General features: G+C 42.1%; 1 long non-coding RNA gene across 1 annotated transcript; it reads left to right on the top strand.

Annotated features, from left to right (window-relative positions):
• The first annotated feature begins 2,818 nt into the window (after positions 1–2,818).
• LOC308487956 lies at positions 2,819–11,527 on the top strand. The gene is made up of 3 exons (XR_013991813.1): positions 2,819–3,913; positions 8,944–9,006; positions 10,585–11,527. It is a non-coding gene; the product is annotated as an uncharacterized lncRNA (long non-coding RNA).
• Positions 11,528–18,963: the final 7,436 nt, after the last annotated feature.

Genomic DNA, 18,963 nt, shown 5'->3' on the forward strand with positions numbered 1-18,963 from the left:
TGTTCAGAGGAGGCAGTTTGATGAAGCGCTGGGGGATATTGTGAAAGATAATTGAAATTGTCAAGTCCATTGATCTCCCCAGAAGAAAAAAAGGTCTCTAAGTAAGCAGTATTGTTAGTTTGTTGTTTCTTACAGAAGATTTTCATCTGACTAAGGGAAGCAGCTGGCCCTTTCTCAGGGCTGTAAGAGCAGGGGGAAAAAATAAAGAAATTCCTGCCTGTCTTTTTTTACCTCGTTCTGTGGCCAGCCCTAACCTTTGTTCATCTTTGTTACTCTGCCCCTTTATCAGTTCCCCAGAAGGAGAGGGAGGAGAGGGAGAAAAAGAAGAAAACCATAGTAAGAGAGAGGGTTGGAGGTGCTGGGGATAGGAGAGGAATTCTGGAGCATTTAAAACAAAAGATCTGTAAAGGTGCTATTGGTTAGAGCCTGCTATGGATATGGCAGTATGTGGCAAGAGGCATAAGTGTGATGACATTCACGGATCAAGGCGTCCAACCCTTATAGTTTATCCAAAGGAAATAAGATATACCAAAAGCGTGAGTGGCAATGTGAATGAGAATGTTATCTGTAATAGCACCAGCTGGAACAAGCTATATCTCTAAAATGTTTTATGACATCATGGCATACATGTAAAGAGGATAGATTATCATACTGGCTCCCCTGTCAAAATCTACCCTGAGTTGCATCACTGTTCACTGAATTCTGTACTACCCCGGGGCCAAGTCACATCATCTCTCACCTGAATTATCGCAACGGCGATGGCCTCCCTACTGGTCTTTCTGCTTTCACCCTTGTTCCCCGCCCCCTCACCTACTCTCAACACAACAGTCATAGGAACCCTATTTAGAAAATTGAACACGTCAATCCTCTATTCAAAAGCTTCCATGGGCCGCCCCCCTTCATTTAGTATAAAAGCGGATTCTTTTCTTGGTCTCGGGCCCACCTCATCTGGCCCCTATTCCCCTCTGACCTCATCTGGTACTACTTTTTCTCTCGCACACTCTGGCCATACAGACCTCCTGTTTCTTGAACACACCGGGCCTTCTTCTGCCTCCACGACTTTGAACTCACTCTCCCCTCTACTCCCCGATATCCATTTGTCTTATTCCCTCATCATCTTCAGCTCTCTGCTTACATGTCCCCAATGAAGATTCTTTCCCTGGCCATCCTATTGAAAATTGCTGTCTCCCCCACTCTGAGCTCCCAGCATTTCCTATTCCCCTTCCTTGTTTTACTCCTCCCCGTGGCACTTTTCACCTTATCTGACTATGTATTGGGGTTAGTGTCTGATTCTCCCCGTGATTCGTGAGAACAGGGATTCCCGTAGATTGCTCACACCTCTATCCTAAGTGTCTTGACTGTGCCTGGTCCAGAGTAGCTGTTTAATAAATAGTGACTGAATGAATACATCCATGAAAGTAACGATGATAACGAGGTCATGATTTTGAAAGTGGGGAAATGTAAGGATATAAGCTGTGACATACAGGGTGGCTGTCACGATGGCAATATGGTGTAGTGGCGTCTGGGAGCTGCAGAGTCAGAGAGATGTGGATTCGAAGCCTGACTCCACCACTTCCTAGTTGTATGACCTTGGGCAAGTGTGTCTGACCTGTGGGTTTCATCCTCTGTGAAAGAGGAATAATAGTGCCTTCCTGATAGTATCATTGTGCAAATTCAATGAGAAAATGGATGAGAAGACAGGGCGCATAGTAGGGGCTCTATAAATATCACATGCCTCTCTCTTCCTGAGCAAAAATATGTAGCCAGTGGGTAAGCACTGGGTGGAAGAGTGCAATAGTAGAAATCGTTAAGTATGTCAAATAGAGGCATTAAGGATATTTATAAACATTTAATTTTTTTAAACCCATCAGGTCTTCCCTGTGTGTGTGTACGTGTAAAGATTGGTAGACCCGGAGTGAAATTCTCCCACTGATCTCCTGGATTCTGGCTTCACCTCTGACATTTACAAGATGTGTGACATTAGGCAAGTCCTAACCTCTCTGGGCTTGTTTCCTTATCTTTGAAAAGAAGAGGTTGGATTTGGCAACTTTTAGTCCCATCAATGCTTCAAATTCCGTAACTCAAGTAGGCAGGCCATTCCACCTGGCTCTGCCCCACTTCGGCCCCGCCTTACTCAAATGTGATGGCCAGATGTTTCTAATCTTAGGCGTAAATGACTCTATTCTTTGGTTTTTCAGAGACCGGAAGAAACAGGAAAAGTACTGAGCCAATGAGCTTTGCTTCTCCTGACTCTTAAACAACACATTGATGTTGTTCAAACTTAAGAAAACATGAAAAGCAAAGCAAATATGCACCTTTGGGTTTGAATCAGCTGTGTGACGCTTTAAGCCATGAAGGAAAGTGTATGTGTGTGTCTGTGTGTGTGGTTTTTTGGTGGTTTTTGTTTTGTTTTGTTTTGTTTTAAGCAACAACCAAAAAGTAGATGTCAGCAGTTCTCCACTGTAACTATAACCTTGTACCCGTGTGGCTGTGAGCCGAAGGGAGGAGGGAATGGCTGGAAGGGAGTGGTTGGAGCCTTTTGCTCTGAAAAGCTCGTGGCTTTGTTTTCTTCGCATTGCTACACCCCGGCTGAGGCGGGTGAGAGGAGGGTGTTTGGGTTTGCAGGCCGCCGGTCACTGTCAGCAACTTTGCAGTCCTGGCTTCACTTCCCTGAAGGGGGGTCAGCTGCCCTGGCCTCCCTCCAACACCCCATCGGTTGCAAGGCTCTGACTTTACCCAGCTGAAAACGGACGATCTCATCTGGGACGGGTCAGTTAAAAAATGACAGAACTGCCCAAAGTAAACAGAGGGAACAACCACAACAGAAACGTTCTCTGCGATGTTTCCTTGTAATTACCGGCCGGCCACCGGAGCTCTGGCTGCAGTTCCCATCCGCCCTCCCCGCCGCCCCTTTGGCCTAGTCTGAGAAGCTGCGCCCCTCTGGACTCGGCCTTTCTTTAGGGCTCTCCCAGAAAGCAGGGAAGGTCCAGACTGCAGAATGTTTGGAGCATGGAGTTTGGGGAGAATCAGACAAGAAGACCCTGGACAGCTCGTTTATCAGGACCCCTAACAGATGGGTAAACTCAGCTTACACGACGGGCCCAAAGTCCGAGAGTAAGTGTGGGGCAGAACTGGTCTCCTTATTCCTAACCTACTGCTCCTCTCAGATTATCATACCCTGCTCTTCGGGACTGGACATAGAGACGTTAGCTTTGAAGTTCTCTTTGTTCACCTTCCTGTTTAACCTAATCCTGCTTTGCGGAGCTTCAGGGCGGTGGAGAAAAGTGTATTTCACTGTTCGACTTGAGGATGGGGACTGCACCTTACAATGTATATCACAGCACCTTGTCCGGACCCCTGTGTTGTGTTGCCGGGGCCCCTCCAGGCCTCGTGGGGAGGATAGCCACATGGAACACAGGCTGCAGAGTCCAGCAAGCTTGTAATTCTGGCTCCACGCATTCTGGTTGTGTGGACTCGTACAAACAAATGACCTACTACGTCGTTTCCACACCTGCAAAATGGCAGCAATCACAGCGTCACCTTCGTCCTATTGTCATGAAGATTTCACGAGATGCCGCCTGTAACCCACTTAGCACAACGAGATGTCAGGAATTGCTCATCGTCCTGGAAGGCGATTATTGTTCCCTTTCTACAATCTCAGATTATTGTCCCCTTTCTAAGTCTCAGAGGGGTTAAAAAGCTGTCGTCACATGAGTGGCTAGTGAGAGCCAGGATTCAGCTCACCCTCCTGATGGCATACAAGGCCCTTGTGGCTCTGCTGTGGAGTTACGCAGCCGAAGGGAACTCTGGCCCATGGGTCGGAAATGTCCATCCCGAGCGTCATGAAATGACATGGTATTTATGAAGTCTTCACCTGTTCGAGGTCCTGGCCAATGGATGCTTCAGGGGTGAGGTAGGCACTCACATGCAGTCTTTTTATCAAACTGTCTTTGCACAGACACCAGCCCAAGAAATGAAGCCTGGCACCAATCCCTCGCCCTGAGCTAGGTCAGAAGTCCTCATATATTCTCAACTTTTCTTTCCTCGATGCTCTAAGGATACTATGCTAACCCTGAATCAGTGCTTTCTCCACATTCTCTCATGTTACAGTATTTTGGGGGATCTATGTGATTCCCCCATTGGAACAGTGGGCTCCAAGTGGGGCGCCCAAGATGACACACTGAGGTGTGGGAAGGAAATATGTGAATACCTGTTTCTATTTATTCTTTATACTAAAATAGTAAGGAAATTAAGCTTAACTAACAGTTAAAGATTCGTGCAATAGAGCACATATGATTTATAATAAATATGCAATTATTAGGCGTGCATGCTAATTTTTTTTGATGGAATGGCATGATGAAAAGAGTTTGGAGGTAACTGTTTTAGATAGTAAGCTCCTAAAGGACAAGAGATATGTCTTGTTCTGATTTGTATCCCATCCCCTTCCTCATTATTTAGCACTAAATGACAATTCCCCCAGATAAATAAATTTGGCATCTATGAGGCGTGATCACAAAGTACAGTGAATGTTTAAATAAATAAAAAAAGTATTGCAGTAAAAGACACACTGCCATTTATCCCCTTCAAAACACTCCCCCTCACTTCGAACACACTTATTCCATCGTTCTTGGCACTTTCTGAAGCAGTTCTGGAAGTCCTCTTTTGTGAGTGTCTTTACTTCATCCTCCATCATGACAACGCTCTGTGTCACACATCGCTTCTGGTACACGGCAATTTCTGTCAAATAAAAACATTACAGTGTGTCCTCATGCACCTTATTCACCAGATGTGGCACCGTGTGACATCTGATTCTTCCCCAAAGTCAAAATGATTCAGGACATCGAGGCAGCCATGACAGCATAACTAAAGACACTCATGAAAGAGAACTTCCAGAACTGCTTCAGAAAGTGCCAGGAAAGATGGGATGAGTGTGTTCGAAGTGAGGGGAAGTATTTTGAGGGAAATTAATGGCAATGTGTCTTTTACTGTAATAATTTTTTTAAAAAAATTTAAACATTCACCGTATTTTTTAATCACACCTCATATATGAACTTGGTTGTCTTCCCCCCCGCTTTTGTCACCCATCTGATACAATATTGTCTTGTTTAATGTCCTGTCAAGACCTGAGCAAATAATCAAGCTGTGCTTGAGAAGTAAAAAGGGCCAAGTGCCGTAGAAGACTGAAAAGTATATTTTCTTCTTCCAAAGAAAAGAGTTACTGGCAGATAATGCAGCAGACAAGAGGAAACAGCCATGGATGAGCTCAGGGCACAAAGTCAGGCATAGAGCACCGGCACTGCCATCTGTGAAATCATGTGGCCTGAGAATCTGAATATTTTCAAATTGTGCACTGCCCTCCCATGCCCTTTTAAAGTAGCAGACATCAATGCAATACAACCCAATGAGCAAGCATCTTGGAGAAAGAAGTCCCAACTGTGTCATTCTCCCTGGCTGGGTAGTCTTGGGCAAGGCTCCTAACCACCTTCTCCTCCCCTCCTCCCAGGAAAAGAGCTTTTTGTCTACTAATGAGGTTGGACTCGATGATTCTGGAGATCGCTTCATGCTCTGAAGCAGTCCTGAATATAGACGAAGTTGGTAGTTTTCTACATGACATGATTTGCCCTTCGAGGGGAACCATGAGGTCCACTGGACCGAAAATACCACCTTATTACCAAGCCTTCCATGGTGCGTGTCATGCCCTCCTGGACACTGTGTCTCCATGCGTGGCTTAGCAACCTACCAGGAACTTACTGGTACACAGCCACTTCAAGTCTCAATTATGTCCATTATGCACGTAGAGAGAGACAGCAAATTATAAAAAATAATATACATGTTATACATATCTTAAATATAAATATGTGTGTATACACACAAAAGAAGAGCTGAGAGATACCCACCATACTTTTAACATTGATTATCCCTAGGGAGTGGAAAAGTGGAGATGAGCATAGAGATTTTATCACTTACCTTGAATTCTTCTATAGGATTTGCTTGTTTTTATTAATAAACTATTTTAGTCATTAAAATTAAATTGTTTTTAAAGTAAACCTTAAAAGTCCTATGTAAATGTTTCAATAATATTTATAATAAATGGCATCAGCTGTTCAAGAAGAGGCTCTCCCAGAAACAAATCAGTATCTTGATATTTCATTAGACCATTTGCTGAAGTGCTGATTATATACAAAGGTTTTATGGAGGATAGGGACCCCAACTGGGAGGCCCTAATCACATTAAAAACTCTCATTGGGTAATCTCGAGCAACTTGGGTTTGCCCAAACTTAACTTGTGTTTGGATTTTTCCATGATGAAACAAGACAGCTAAACCAAATGACCTATGGGGACCTTTCTATTCTGAAGACCTATGATTCTGAATATCTCTGAATATCGTGCATGCAAAAGCCCAGCTAGAAAAGTGAGTTTGTCTAATGGGAGACAGTAGAGAATTTCTTACTTTCCTCCAAAGCAAAGTGCAAACTGATGGGGAAATTCCCTCTTCCTTCCCACCCCTCTCTCCCTTGCTATCCCAGTTATCTAAACTTTCTATATTTGGGACATTCCCTGTTTTATGGTCCCTGATGGGATACAGAGGTAACCTCCCACTATAAAAGCTGAAAATATCATATACGTATTTTCCAGCCTCCCTTGCAGCTATGCACAGCTTTAAGGCTCTGCACTGGAGTTTGACTCAGGAACTCGTGACCTCAGATAGCAAGGACTGCTGAATCTGTTCTGCAGAGAAGGGCATTAGTTGCAATAACCACATTCAATTTCCAGATGCTTCAGTCGTAGTGGCTCTAAAACAAGGATCAGCATCCAGACGTGGGGTGCCTGCCGTCCCAGCACTGTTGCCCATGCAGTGGAGGCATTGCTGTCTTCACAGGATTGTTCTGCAGCCTGATTCTAGAAGTTGTTTCTGGATATGTGACCTCTAAACCTGAGTCTCCAGTCCTCCTGGAGAACCTGTGAACTGTCCAATATCCTTTAATAGATTCATTTTCTGCGTAAATTAACAAGAGTTTGTTTCTGTTGCTTGCAACCCAAACCCCTGACTAATGCATCCATTATTTTTTTAAAACATGTACTTGGTTAAAAAACAAAAAAAAAAGGTTAAAAAAAATGTATTTAACAAAAAAGAAAGCAAGTTTCCTTCCCTTTCTTGACCTCTTCCAGTTCCCCTTTCTATAGGTAGCTATAATTGCTAGTTTCTTATGTATTCCTTCAGAGACGGTCTGTGTGTATGTAAGCATATCTATATATCTAAGAAAAAAGACTTGAAAAACCACCAAACACAGAAATGAAGTTATTCCATACACATCTGCTCCATATCTTGCTTTTAAACTTAACAATACACATTGGAGATTATTCCATAAATATAAAGGCCTCATTCTTTTTAATGGCTGCTTCCTATTCCATACAGTGTATTGAATGAATATACTACAATCTATGTATGTAGTTAGTCTCCTGCTGTGAACAGTTGGGTTGCTTACAGTTTTTATGACTACAAATAAGGCCATAATGAGTATCCTTGTAAAGATGTCTTACATATGTCTTAATGCCCAGTGCAAGCATATTTAGAGGATAAATTTCTGGGTCAAACTGTAGCTTTTAAAATTTTGACAGATACTACCAAACCATAGTACAAAGAGACTGCAACAATTTTTAATCTTAATAAAAATGTTTTAGACTTCCTATCTCCCTGTACCCTTACCTCAGCAATATAGTATTATCAGATTTTTATAATGTTGCCATTCTGGTGGGTAAAAAATGGTTTCTCGTTTTAATTCTCACTCTTAAAACCAAGAGTGAGAGTGAATATTTTTCTTATATTTAAAAGCCATTTGTATTGATTTACCAATGATGTATTCTATCTGTGTCCTTTGCGGTTGTTTTCTTTTTGACTTTGATCTGTTTTTAATTCTTTTGTGAGAACTCCATATTTTAAGCCCGTTTTAGTATTTGTTGCAAATACTTTTTCCCAATTCATTTTTAGTGTTCTGATTTTGTTTACTTTATTTGATTTTCTTTTCTTTTTTATTTTCTCTTTCTTTTTCTTTTGCCTCACAGAAATCTTTCATTTTTACAGGGTCAAATTTGTTCATATTTTTGTTTTGGGCTTCTGAATTTGCTTAGAATGGCTTTGGGTTGGGAAGCTTCTCATGGTTTCAACATTGAAGCTGCTAATTTAGAAAAATAACACTTGAGATTTCTGGTTAAAGACAGCAGATTAAACATATGCATTGTACTTCACTCCCTCCTAGAGTTCAACCAAATGTTAATCTGTGATGAAGTAATACCAAAACCAAAAAGAAAAGTAAAAAGGCACAAACCGTTTCCCTCATCCACATGCCCCACGGGCCGAGGGCCCACCTTCTTCCTATCCGTTACTAAGCACTGTTACTAGTTTCTTCAGTGTGTTTCTAGAGTTTCTTGATGCATGTGTAAGCAAGTAAGAATTTAGGTAAATATATTTTTTTTCGAGAATACAGCTACAAGGACAAAGAGAATCTGAAAGAGATGATAGTGGGATAATTTAAAAAGCTGGAACGTAGATGAATGAGTGGTAACTGAATCAACAGATCTGAGAAAGCTGAATTCTAAGCCAAAAGAGAAAGCTAAAGCAACTTGCTTTGCGTTGAGGAATCCTCCGTGTGCTCAGCAATTGGTGGCACCAGGTACATTTGTGAGTACTTTGCTAGTAAAGCTGTAGCTAAAAACAGTGGGATAAGTTGAAAGTTAGTTCAAGAAGCATCGAGGTCCCCAGAACCCCACATCCCCTTGCTTCTGTTAGGTGGGCTGCCCCCTCCACACAATGACCAAAGAATGGAGGTTTTTCTTCTGGTGGGAGAGTAAAAAAGAGGGAGGACCAGGCATAGTTGTGCGAAAGGACAACATACTGAAAAAAAAAGATTACCTAGAGACCCCCTGCTTTCTTCTCTCACATAGGTCATGGACTCTGATATCCAGCCAGGAGATTAAGAAACCTTTCTCTGGGAACCTGACACACGGGTGAGAAATACCCTAAAGATCATTTGAAAACAGCGGTATTTCTGAGAGAAAAAGAAAACAAGAAATATTAATATCCTCAGAGAGATAAGAGGGAATAGTGCATGCATGAAATAAAAACCAAATGTTATTTTTTTAAAGGAACATTTAAGAACAAAAAAGAGATCTTAGAAATTTAAATATGATTGCAGAAATTTAGAAACAACTCAGTGGCAGATTTGCAAAGTAGAAAGTAAAGCAAAAGGAGAAGAGGTGGAAAAATAGAAGATGTAAGAGCAAAAGTAGTTTATTCGGGAGATGATTCCCGGAAATACCCATAAGGCAGTGAGGATGTGAAACAAGGAGCCGATATATCCAGCAACTTACTGTGAACAATTGGTACTTAATTCCTCCAGGGAGCCCTGGAGACCGGTAGAGAAATCAAGCCTCAAAGTTATTCCCACTCAGGGCTGAGGAAACTGGGGTACTTATTTACTAACTCTCATCAGTCATTGGTTAAGGGCTGCTTCCAGGGAGGAGGGGGTTAATTCCTCACGACTTCCTGAGCAAACCTTCAGTGGCCAGGAAAAGCTTTCAGGTGAAGAGACATTTGTGTTTGTTTGTTTAAGATTTTATTGGGGAAGGGGAACAGGACTTTCTTAGGGAACAGTGTGTACTTCCAGGACTTTTTTCGAAGAGACATTTGTGCTGGTAAATTAGAATGCATGGATGGTAGGTGCCCAGAGAGTTTGGGCAGGCCACCCATGGCATCTTATATCTTCCCTCCACTCTTTGTGAGGAAATACTGGAAGATACACTCCACCAAAACAATGGAGTGAATCAAGAAAGAGGAAGAGGCGGAATCCAAGAACCAGGGTTTTCAACATAACAGGTGAAGGGAGATCCCAAGGTGACAGCCGTAGGGTGACAGCCTAGAGATCAATCAGCCCAGATAGGAGCAGATCAGAAGGCTCTGGAAAAACTTTCTTTAAGAAAAATTCATTGAATTCCAAATTTGTCTGAACACTTTGAAAGGAGACTTAAACAAGTGGGGGGGGGGCGGGGGGGGGGAGAGTAGGGATTAAATTGGTGACATATGCAGAGGAGAATCTAGCCAAAGGTAAAATTTTTTATGGGACAGTTATTAACTCCAGAGAAAGCAAAATATTTTTCAGGAAAGTGATCATAATTTATTACACAACACAGGTGTAAATAGGATTTCTTTGGTTAAAATAATATAAACACTGAATATCAATCTAATAATGTCATAGGTATATAAGCCCAAGAAATATATGTGTGTGTGGTGTGGGAAAGGCTGAAAGCTAAATATCCATTTTCCACAGGGGGAAGTCAATAAATAAAATTAGGAAGTAGCTACTTAGAGATAGGGAGAGTCCTAAAAAAAAAAAAAAAAAAAAAAGGATTCAAGTATGAGTAGTGATTTCCTCTGAGGAGTGAGTAATGGGACTGGGTGGAGAAGGGGAGCGCTGTTTAGCAATGAAGAACTATTTGATTCTGTACACTATGTGCATATTCAATTTTGATATCAATAACTAAGTAAAAACCAGTAATTTATCTTTTTTCTTCTGCTGCATGAAAAAGGGAGGAGGTGAGGTGGAGATCGCATCACTCCCAGCTGAGAAGGAAACTGGGTAGCTCAAGGGAAACTTTCTAGTTCCTGGAGACCATCAGCCCAGCAGGGCTTTTGGCTTTTCATCTCCTATTGAGGAAGGAAAAAAAACAGAGGAGCAGCTGGGAAATTCAGACTTTAACAATCTTTAAAATTGCTCTTGATGCCAAACTGCCCTGAAATCTGGGACTGCCCTAGGAGAGTTTGGATCCAAGGAAATGGTCCAAGGTAAGTGCCAAGAAAGGAATAGATCAAATTCAAAACCGAAACCTGGATTTCATTAAAGGGGGCTCTCAATGGCCCTGCAGTGTCAGTGGAATAAATTCTTGATTGTGTCTGGATACGAATTTCTTTAAATTTTACTTTAAATGCTTGTTGCCTTAAAATCCGAATTGAAAAGTGTGACTGTTTTGATGTATAGTTTTAATGTTAAAAAAAACCACATAAAAATGTGTTGTACAGAGGTGTTTTTTTTCAATTTGTTTTTCAATTACAGTTGACATAATATTATATTAGTATCAGGTGTACAACACAGTGATTAGACATTTATATACCTTACGAAGTGATCACCTCGTTAAGTCTAGTACCCATCTGACGCCATACGTGGTTATTACAATATTACTGACTATATTCCCTGTGCTGTACTTTTACATCCCCGTGACTATTTTTGTAACTGGCAATTTGTACTTCTTAACCCCTTTCACCTTTACAGAGCTTTCATTAACCATATCTGTGATTGAAATCACATTGTTTAGGTCTGTGGCCCTGTCAAGACACCAGTCTACCACTTTCTAATTGCAGACAAAATACCCAGGGGAATGCAGCTGCCTGAAAGCAGACTTGCTCTTCCTGTCCTCAGTCTCTCCACCGATCCTTCTCTTCAGCCTGGAAAGATGCTCAAAAACTCCCCCATCTAAAATAGAAATGAACAAAGAAGAAATCCTGCCTTAAGCTATCACCTCCAACTCTCTTTTTCTTCATCACAATACTTCTCAAAAGAACCTATGCTAACTTCCTTACTTCCTCACCACATGCTGTCTATCTTCCACGCTGACCATGGCACTGAACCCGCTACCTCCCAGGTCTCAAAGGACTTCTTACTTTCGAAACCCCTTGGTCCTATCTAGTCTTCCTCCTCTTCAACCTCTCTAAGCCTTTGATTTTTTTCTTTGACAGATTGCAGTCTACTTTATTCTTTTGCACGTAGCTTTCCAATGTTCCCAGCACCATTTATTTTTTTATTATTGTTAGTTTTAGGTGCACAAAACAAAGTAACAGACGTTTATCACTGCACTGTACACCTAAAGCTGAAGCTGAACAATAATGAATGTCAACTACAAGTTTATACATATATATATATATATATATATATATATATATATATATGTATATATGTATATACTTACAAGAAGCGAAGCCTTTGATTTTTAAAGCCTCTCCTCGCTGTGTCTCTGAGTCCCCCCCCCCAACTACTCTCTAGTCGCACTGATGTTTCTTTCAGTTCCTCTAATGCACCCAGCTCTTATTGCCTTAGGCCCTGTTCCTTCTACCTGCTACCCTCTTCCCCACCCCACCCCTCTATCTGGCTATTTCCAACTTGACTTTCAGGTCTCAGTTTACTGTCACTTCCTCAGACTGCTCCTCCCTAATGGCCTCCCCTCCCCTCCCCACCTCCACGAAACTAAATTTTCCCACTTTTCCATCTTAGAAATCAGTTGTTTTCTTCCAATTATTTTTACAGTTTATAATTATCGAGTTTAGTTGTATGTTTGTTTAATACGTGCCTTTATTTCCAAAGTGTAAGTTCCATGAGGACAGGCACCATGTCAGTTGTGTTTACCACTGTATATTTAGCATTCAACACATTCCCTGGAAGTATACACACCAAATATTTGTTGAATGAATGAGTGAATGAGTGAATGAATGAATGAAGTGCTTCCTTCACGCCAGGCACTACAATAAGTACTATACATATATCACCTCATTTTTATTCTCACAACAACACTATGCATAGGCACTATTCTCAGGGGAGGAATTTGAAGCTTAGAGACAGACTCAGAAGTAATGCCCAAGATCTTGCAGAAAAACGAGTGTGAAAGCGAGAATTTGAAAATGCTTTCCTCTGACTCTATGTAGGACTTCTTAATTATATTATAGTGTTTCCCAGTTGACAAATCTTCTACATTCGCCTTCCAAAACTTCCCTCACATTTATCCCCTCTTGACTGTTTCTATGGTTTCTCTTGCGTCTTCCTTCCAGGATTTCTTCCAAGCTAAATAATGGTACGTGGGTGGGGGACTCACGGAGGAGACTGGGCGGTCCTGGCAGCTTTGCTTTCCTAACACATGTTTCTGAGAAGCCCTCAGAAAACCTGTGAGGTAGACAACCATGATGATAGCCAGTGTTCTGACAGCTCTCCTGCCCTTTCTTCTCATTTCCTGCCGGCCCCCCATGGCTTTGGGCTGCTCCCCAAGGTGGTACCCCACTCAGGCCTTCTTCTCCCTGCCAACATATGCCCTCAGCACATTCCAGAACCTTTCCCTGAAAAAATGTACCTATCCCAGACAACATTCATGATAGAATGGTAAATGAGGGGTGTGGGGGGAGGGAAAGAGGAAATATTATATAAATAGTTGCTATGGGTTGCACTGTGTCGCCCCCCACCCACCCCAATTCATACCTTGAAGTCCTAACCTCGGTTACCTCATAATGTGCCTTTATTTGGAAATAGGGTTATCGTAAATGTAATTATTCAATTAAGATGAAGTCATCCTGGAGTAGGGTGGGTCCCTAATCCAATACGACTGTTGTTTTTGTAAAAAGAATGCCATGTGGAGAGGCAGCCACAGGGAGAACACAGGGAGAACATGTGAAGATGAAGACAGAGTTTGCAGCAGAAGCCAAGGGAAAACAAAGATTGCCAGCAAACCACCAGCAGCGAGGGGAAAGGCCTGGAGGACAGATTTTCCCTCCTGACAACCCTTCAGAAGGAACCAGCCCTACCCACCTTCATCTCAGACTTCCAGCCTCCAAAACTGTGAGACAACAAATTTCTGGTGTTTAAGCCACTCTGTTTGTGGTATATTGTTGTGGCAGCCCTTGTAAACTAAAAGAAATAGTGTAATCCAAAACCTGTGTCATCAATGCTATAGATTATCCTTCTCTCTCTCTCTCTCTCTCTCTCTCTCTCTCTCTCTCTCTCTCTCTCTCTCTCTCTCTCACACACACACACACACACACACACACACACACACACACGTTAACAGTGTTTCTTTTGGGAGGGTGGATGATGGGTAATTTTGCTTTGTATTTTTTTCTGCACTTTTGGGTATGTTCTCAATTCTCTTCCATCTCTACAATGTTATATATTATTACATAGACAAATCCTGGGTTCCAGTTTTCTCAGCTGTTATTTGAGAAGAGCCATATCACTCTTCCAGCATTGTTGTAAGCATTAAAGGGCCTGACACGTAGTAGGTCAGTTGGTATCCCTGGAGACAGGACAGCAGCTCCAAAGAATAAAGCCTCGCATTCACCCTTAGGGGGGTGGCTCAGTTCTTAAAAGAAGGCTCCACCATGGCTGCTCAGCCCTGGCTTCTGTGTGTGGTGAGGGCAAAGGTGGACGGTGAAATGGCACGAGGGAGCTGGCTGGACGCCTTGAGTTTGGGAGGGTCAGCAAAGAAAAGCAAGAGAGGTTGAACTGAAAGGTTACCTGGAGAGGAAGGTTGGTTGAATGAGGACAACTTAATCCATGTGGGGTAGTATTTCTTAGTTCAGGGTGGGTGTCTGATGGCGCAACTGAAAAGTAAAGAGGGACCAAGATAAAGTAGAAAACACAGTCAGGAAGCTAAAAATCCCCTCTGGCATGAAGGATGCCCTCTCTCTGCATTTCTTCTCTAGAAACCCTCCGGGAAAGAAGTGGGCAATGTAACTTGCTTCTAACTTTCCACAGCCCATGGGAAGATGTTCTTTCCCCTGGAGTGGTGTTTCCCAAATATCCCTCTTTCTGGCCATATCTACGAGAAGATGTTCTTTTCTGGATACTGTTTAGGTAGGTGCTACCAAAACATTTAGCCTTGCCTCTGACTTAGCTCAGCAAGGAGGGTTATTTGTCTTGAGTCTTGAATTTAGCCATTTGTGACATCAAATTAATCTTCGGTTTTCAAAAATTCAGGACTGTTTTGCTTCTTTGTACCCAGCTATGCCTTCTCTCTTCCCCTCTCAGCAATTTAGGTAAGAATTGGGTCCCCACAAATGATAGTAACAATCCATTCCTTTATGTGAGATCTTTACATAAAGATCTTTAGCTTTTGCCCACTCCCCTTGCTAAAACCTACATTTCCTCTTTCATTTTGTATCTGCAACATATGTAGTAACATGGGAAAACATAATATGATATTAAATAGTGAAAAGAAGAGAACACACAAATTGCATGTTGCTTATGATTCTGGCTATGTAAAAAGAAATAAACAACAACAACAAAAATACACATACGAGGAAAATAAGCCTAAAAGAAAACAAACCATATAATTAATAATATTTATGTTAGAGTACTAGGGTTGTGGATTTTTTTTCTTATTCTCTATTTCCCTAAAATTTTTCATTATAAAGGAAAAATACGTTTCTAATTAAGAAACAGACTTACTAACATAGGGTAAGGGGCAGAATGAGTAACAGAGTTTGATAACATAAATACAACGGGAAAGTGAGCTATAGATAAGGTTTCTCTCGAAGTAAATATACATGGCTCTCAGCTCAGCATGTGTGATAGAGAAATATGACCACAGAACTCTTATGGAAGACGTTTAACCACATGTCATCCTTGTCTACTCTGAGAATGACCAATAAGAAGAACAATAAGACTTCAAAGCTGTTGGGCATTTGAGCAGAGCTAGGGTGGGGTGGGGGGACTAGGGGTCCAGGAACATTAGAGGTTTGGGGGCTGTAGAGAGATTCTGTAGCCGGCTCTAAATCTGGGGGTTTCCGGGAAGTGCTTCAAGCATGACATGGTGAGGCTCTGGTACTGTTTATTTTTAGAAGTCCCCTTGAGAGGAGTATCTTTCACCTCTCACTAAGTTAACTGTGCTCCTTGGAACCATGCTGTAGCAGCAGTAGGATCAAAGCACGTGTTTAGAAAGAGAAGTGAAAAACACCAGATGTGAGCAAAACCACAAGGGGAATTTCAAACAGGCAGTATGCACCAGATTACCCAATTTGGAATGTGGCCCAAGCCCCGGGACAGGCAGCCCCTTTAAGGATCAGGCTGGAGGGACAGAGGTTATTGATCCTGATTTAAGCCAAATGCCGCTAACTTGACCTTTGACCTTGCTCAAGTCATTGACCTCCTCCAAACCACTTTCACAGTCTGAAAAATGGAAGGGTTGGCTCCTTGCCTCTCAGGAAGAGCTAATGGAAACCATGCTAAATACGGGAGGTAAGAATGAGGCATGATCTTGAAGACAAATGGTAAATTATATTTGAGTATATAAATACCACCACATATACACCCTTCCACTGTGTAGATACAAATATTTTGTGGGAAGGATGTGTCTAAAAAAACAAGGGCTTAAAGATCGTGTCACACAAATCACAAAGTAAATCAATTCACAAAGTAAATAATCCGCATGTTGACAATTGAAGGGGATGTGACAGGAATTTTTGTGGTTTTTGTTTTTTTCTGTCACCCACAGCTCTTTGGGTCTCCTGGGGTCACCCCAGATCTGGACTAAAGCATACTACCTAGTACACAGTTAGTGCTGAATAAATGTTAGTAGAGTGTAGAGCTTAAGCTTCAAATTCCAGCTTTCTTGACCACTTAGTTGTAGGTGACCTTGGGTAAGTTACTCAATAACTTTGTGCCTTGGTTTCCTCATCTGTAAAGTGGGGATAATACTAATATCTACCTCATAGACTTGCTGTGAAGACTAAATAGAGTAACACATGTATAGAGCTTAGAAGAGTGCTGAGTGGATAATGTTAATTATTATTATCTTCCACAACCTTCAATGTGGACTTTAAAGCTCTCTGTCTTTTGTTTTGTCTCACCCAAATATTTCCCACATTCTTGCTCCATTCAATAATATTTCCTGTCTGTCTTATTCATCGATGTAGGGCACGGCTCCCTCCAGATTTAAAACAAGCCCTACTCACCCACACCAAAGCCATTAATTTGTTTCTATTCACGCCAAGTTGGAGTCCCTCTCTAAGTTGACCCCACAAACCGAAATCTATGAAGCATTACCGAGTCTTCTTCCTTCCTGCTGCTGGGCTTCTTACACAATGGGATGCCTTCTTAACCAGAGGAGGTGTCCCACTAAAGATTGAAAAGGATGTTTGTCTCCTCTTTAGTAGAAGGTGTCTGTCATGGCAATGACAGTGTAGAAGAGGAAATGACCTAAGCATGGTCATCTTTAGGAGAATAGGGCAAGGAGAGGAGTCATGGGTATAGTGAAGATTCCCTCCCCCAACGCTTTGGTGAGAAGTTGCAATTGGAGAGGAAGAGGGATGTGGTACAGGGGTTCAGGAGGGCAGACGCTGGCATTCCTCCTCAGACTGTACTCAGGAAGTGGCTGTATATGAGAATAGGAAAAAAGAGAAAGGAACCTGATGAGTAAGAGTTGTGGTATTTTGGACTTCTAGGAGATGATGGAGGCAAAACCGAGTGGGCTGTTGGGGAAATCACTTTCTGGAAATTGCCAATGTGAATGGACTCACTTGGCTCTCACGGAGCAACAGAGTGAGGACTTGGTTGTCACAACCCTTCCCTGGACAACATTTGTTGCAGCTTCACCAGCAAGAGCGTCCCTCCTCACTGGGAGCAGCCTTGTCTTCCATTAATACCAACCTTGATTATATGGTCATTGTGGTCATCCCTACATTGTCACCTTCAAATCACTTACCCTTTTCTTTCATCCCTCCACCATACCACCTTCTAGGATGTTTTAACTCCACAATCATAGGAGTCCCTAAAGATGATTCAATTCCATAGAAATGGTTGAGCCCCTATTATACCAGGCTACATGCTAGGGAACACAAAGATGAATAAAATATGCTCACTGCTCTCAAGGAGCTGATGTCACATGATTTAGGTACATGTAACCCAGTGATGGCCGAGGTTCCCCTAATTATCTTCCCTGTTGGCTTGCCTTATCTTGTTCATTATTTAACACATATTTATTGAGCACCTACTATGTGCTAGGCACTGGCCTAGCCTTAGGATACCACAACAAAATAAAACAAATATCATCCTTACCTTTAGAGATCATAGCTACAGTGTGAAGGAACTGGGCTTGATGATATACCTGGTTGACCACCGAAGGTATAGGTAACACTTAGTATTTCTGTCTCTCCTCCCACAGAGTAGGGTGCCCTCCACCGTACTTCCCTCTTCCAGCTGCTGTGCGGTGAAGTTACAGTTCAGACATGTTGAGTTCTTATTTGAGTCCAAATTCAGAGGCACCAGAGAATAGAAGGGAGAAGGGCAAATCTGTTACAATGGTGATTAGCTGGTTACTCCATGTCCTGTATTTTCATGTCCAATATTCTCATCCATCCTTTTCCCAGGCATCAAAACCTTTCACACTACTCCCTGATTCTGTCTGGGTTAGAATCTCTTAAATACAGAAAGGTGAAATATCTTTGGTTTATTAATGAACAGTCTCCAACAATGGAAGGCGAAGTCAGTTATATAAATATTAAGCTTCCAAGGGAAGATAAGGGAAGGGCTTCCAGGGAAAAGTTTTTCTTCCTGCAAGGTGCATTTAAGATAAAGGCAAGTATCAAATTTCCATTGATGGTGATGAAACTACTTCTGATATGAGGGTGCACAGTTGACATAAAAGCTGACCAAACGAGGGAGATAACAGTAGTAAATCCCCTCACTGCCTCTGCCTACTCAGCATAAGACCCCAAGCCACGGAGGAATGACTCACTGTAACAAACAGCCAGCCATTGACCTACTGTGTTCACAGAACAGCGTAATATTAGAACAGGAAGGAGCATTAGAAATTGTAGTGGATTACTAGGACAAGATAAAAGTTGGATTCAGATGGCCATAGGTTCAAATTTCAGCTCAGGTTCCTCTCTGCCACCTGGGCGTGAGGCAATTTACGTAGCTTCCCCGCCCCTTTATTTTCTCATTTGCATAATACAGATACAAATTCCTATGGAGTGGGGTTATTTTAAAGGACTAAATAAAGTGAGGTAACTGGAGGCAATTGGCACAAAGTAGATGCTCAGTAAATGCTCTTTTCACAGTACAGATAAGGAAGCAAAGCCTGAAGAACTGATCTAACTTACCTAAGTGCCCACAGTGAGCCAATGCCCTACCTGGTTTCCTGACTCCTTGCCCA

Source organism: Rhinolophus hipposideros (assembly GCF_964194185.1).
Source record: "Rhinolophus hipposideros genome assembly, chromosome: 19".
Taxonomy (NCBI): domain Eukaryota; kingdom Metazoa; phylum Chordata; class Mammalia; order Chiroptera; family Rhinolophidae; genus Rhinolophus; species Rhinolophus hipposideros.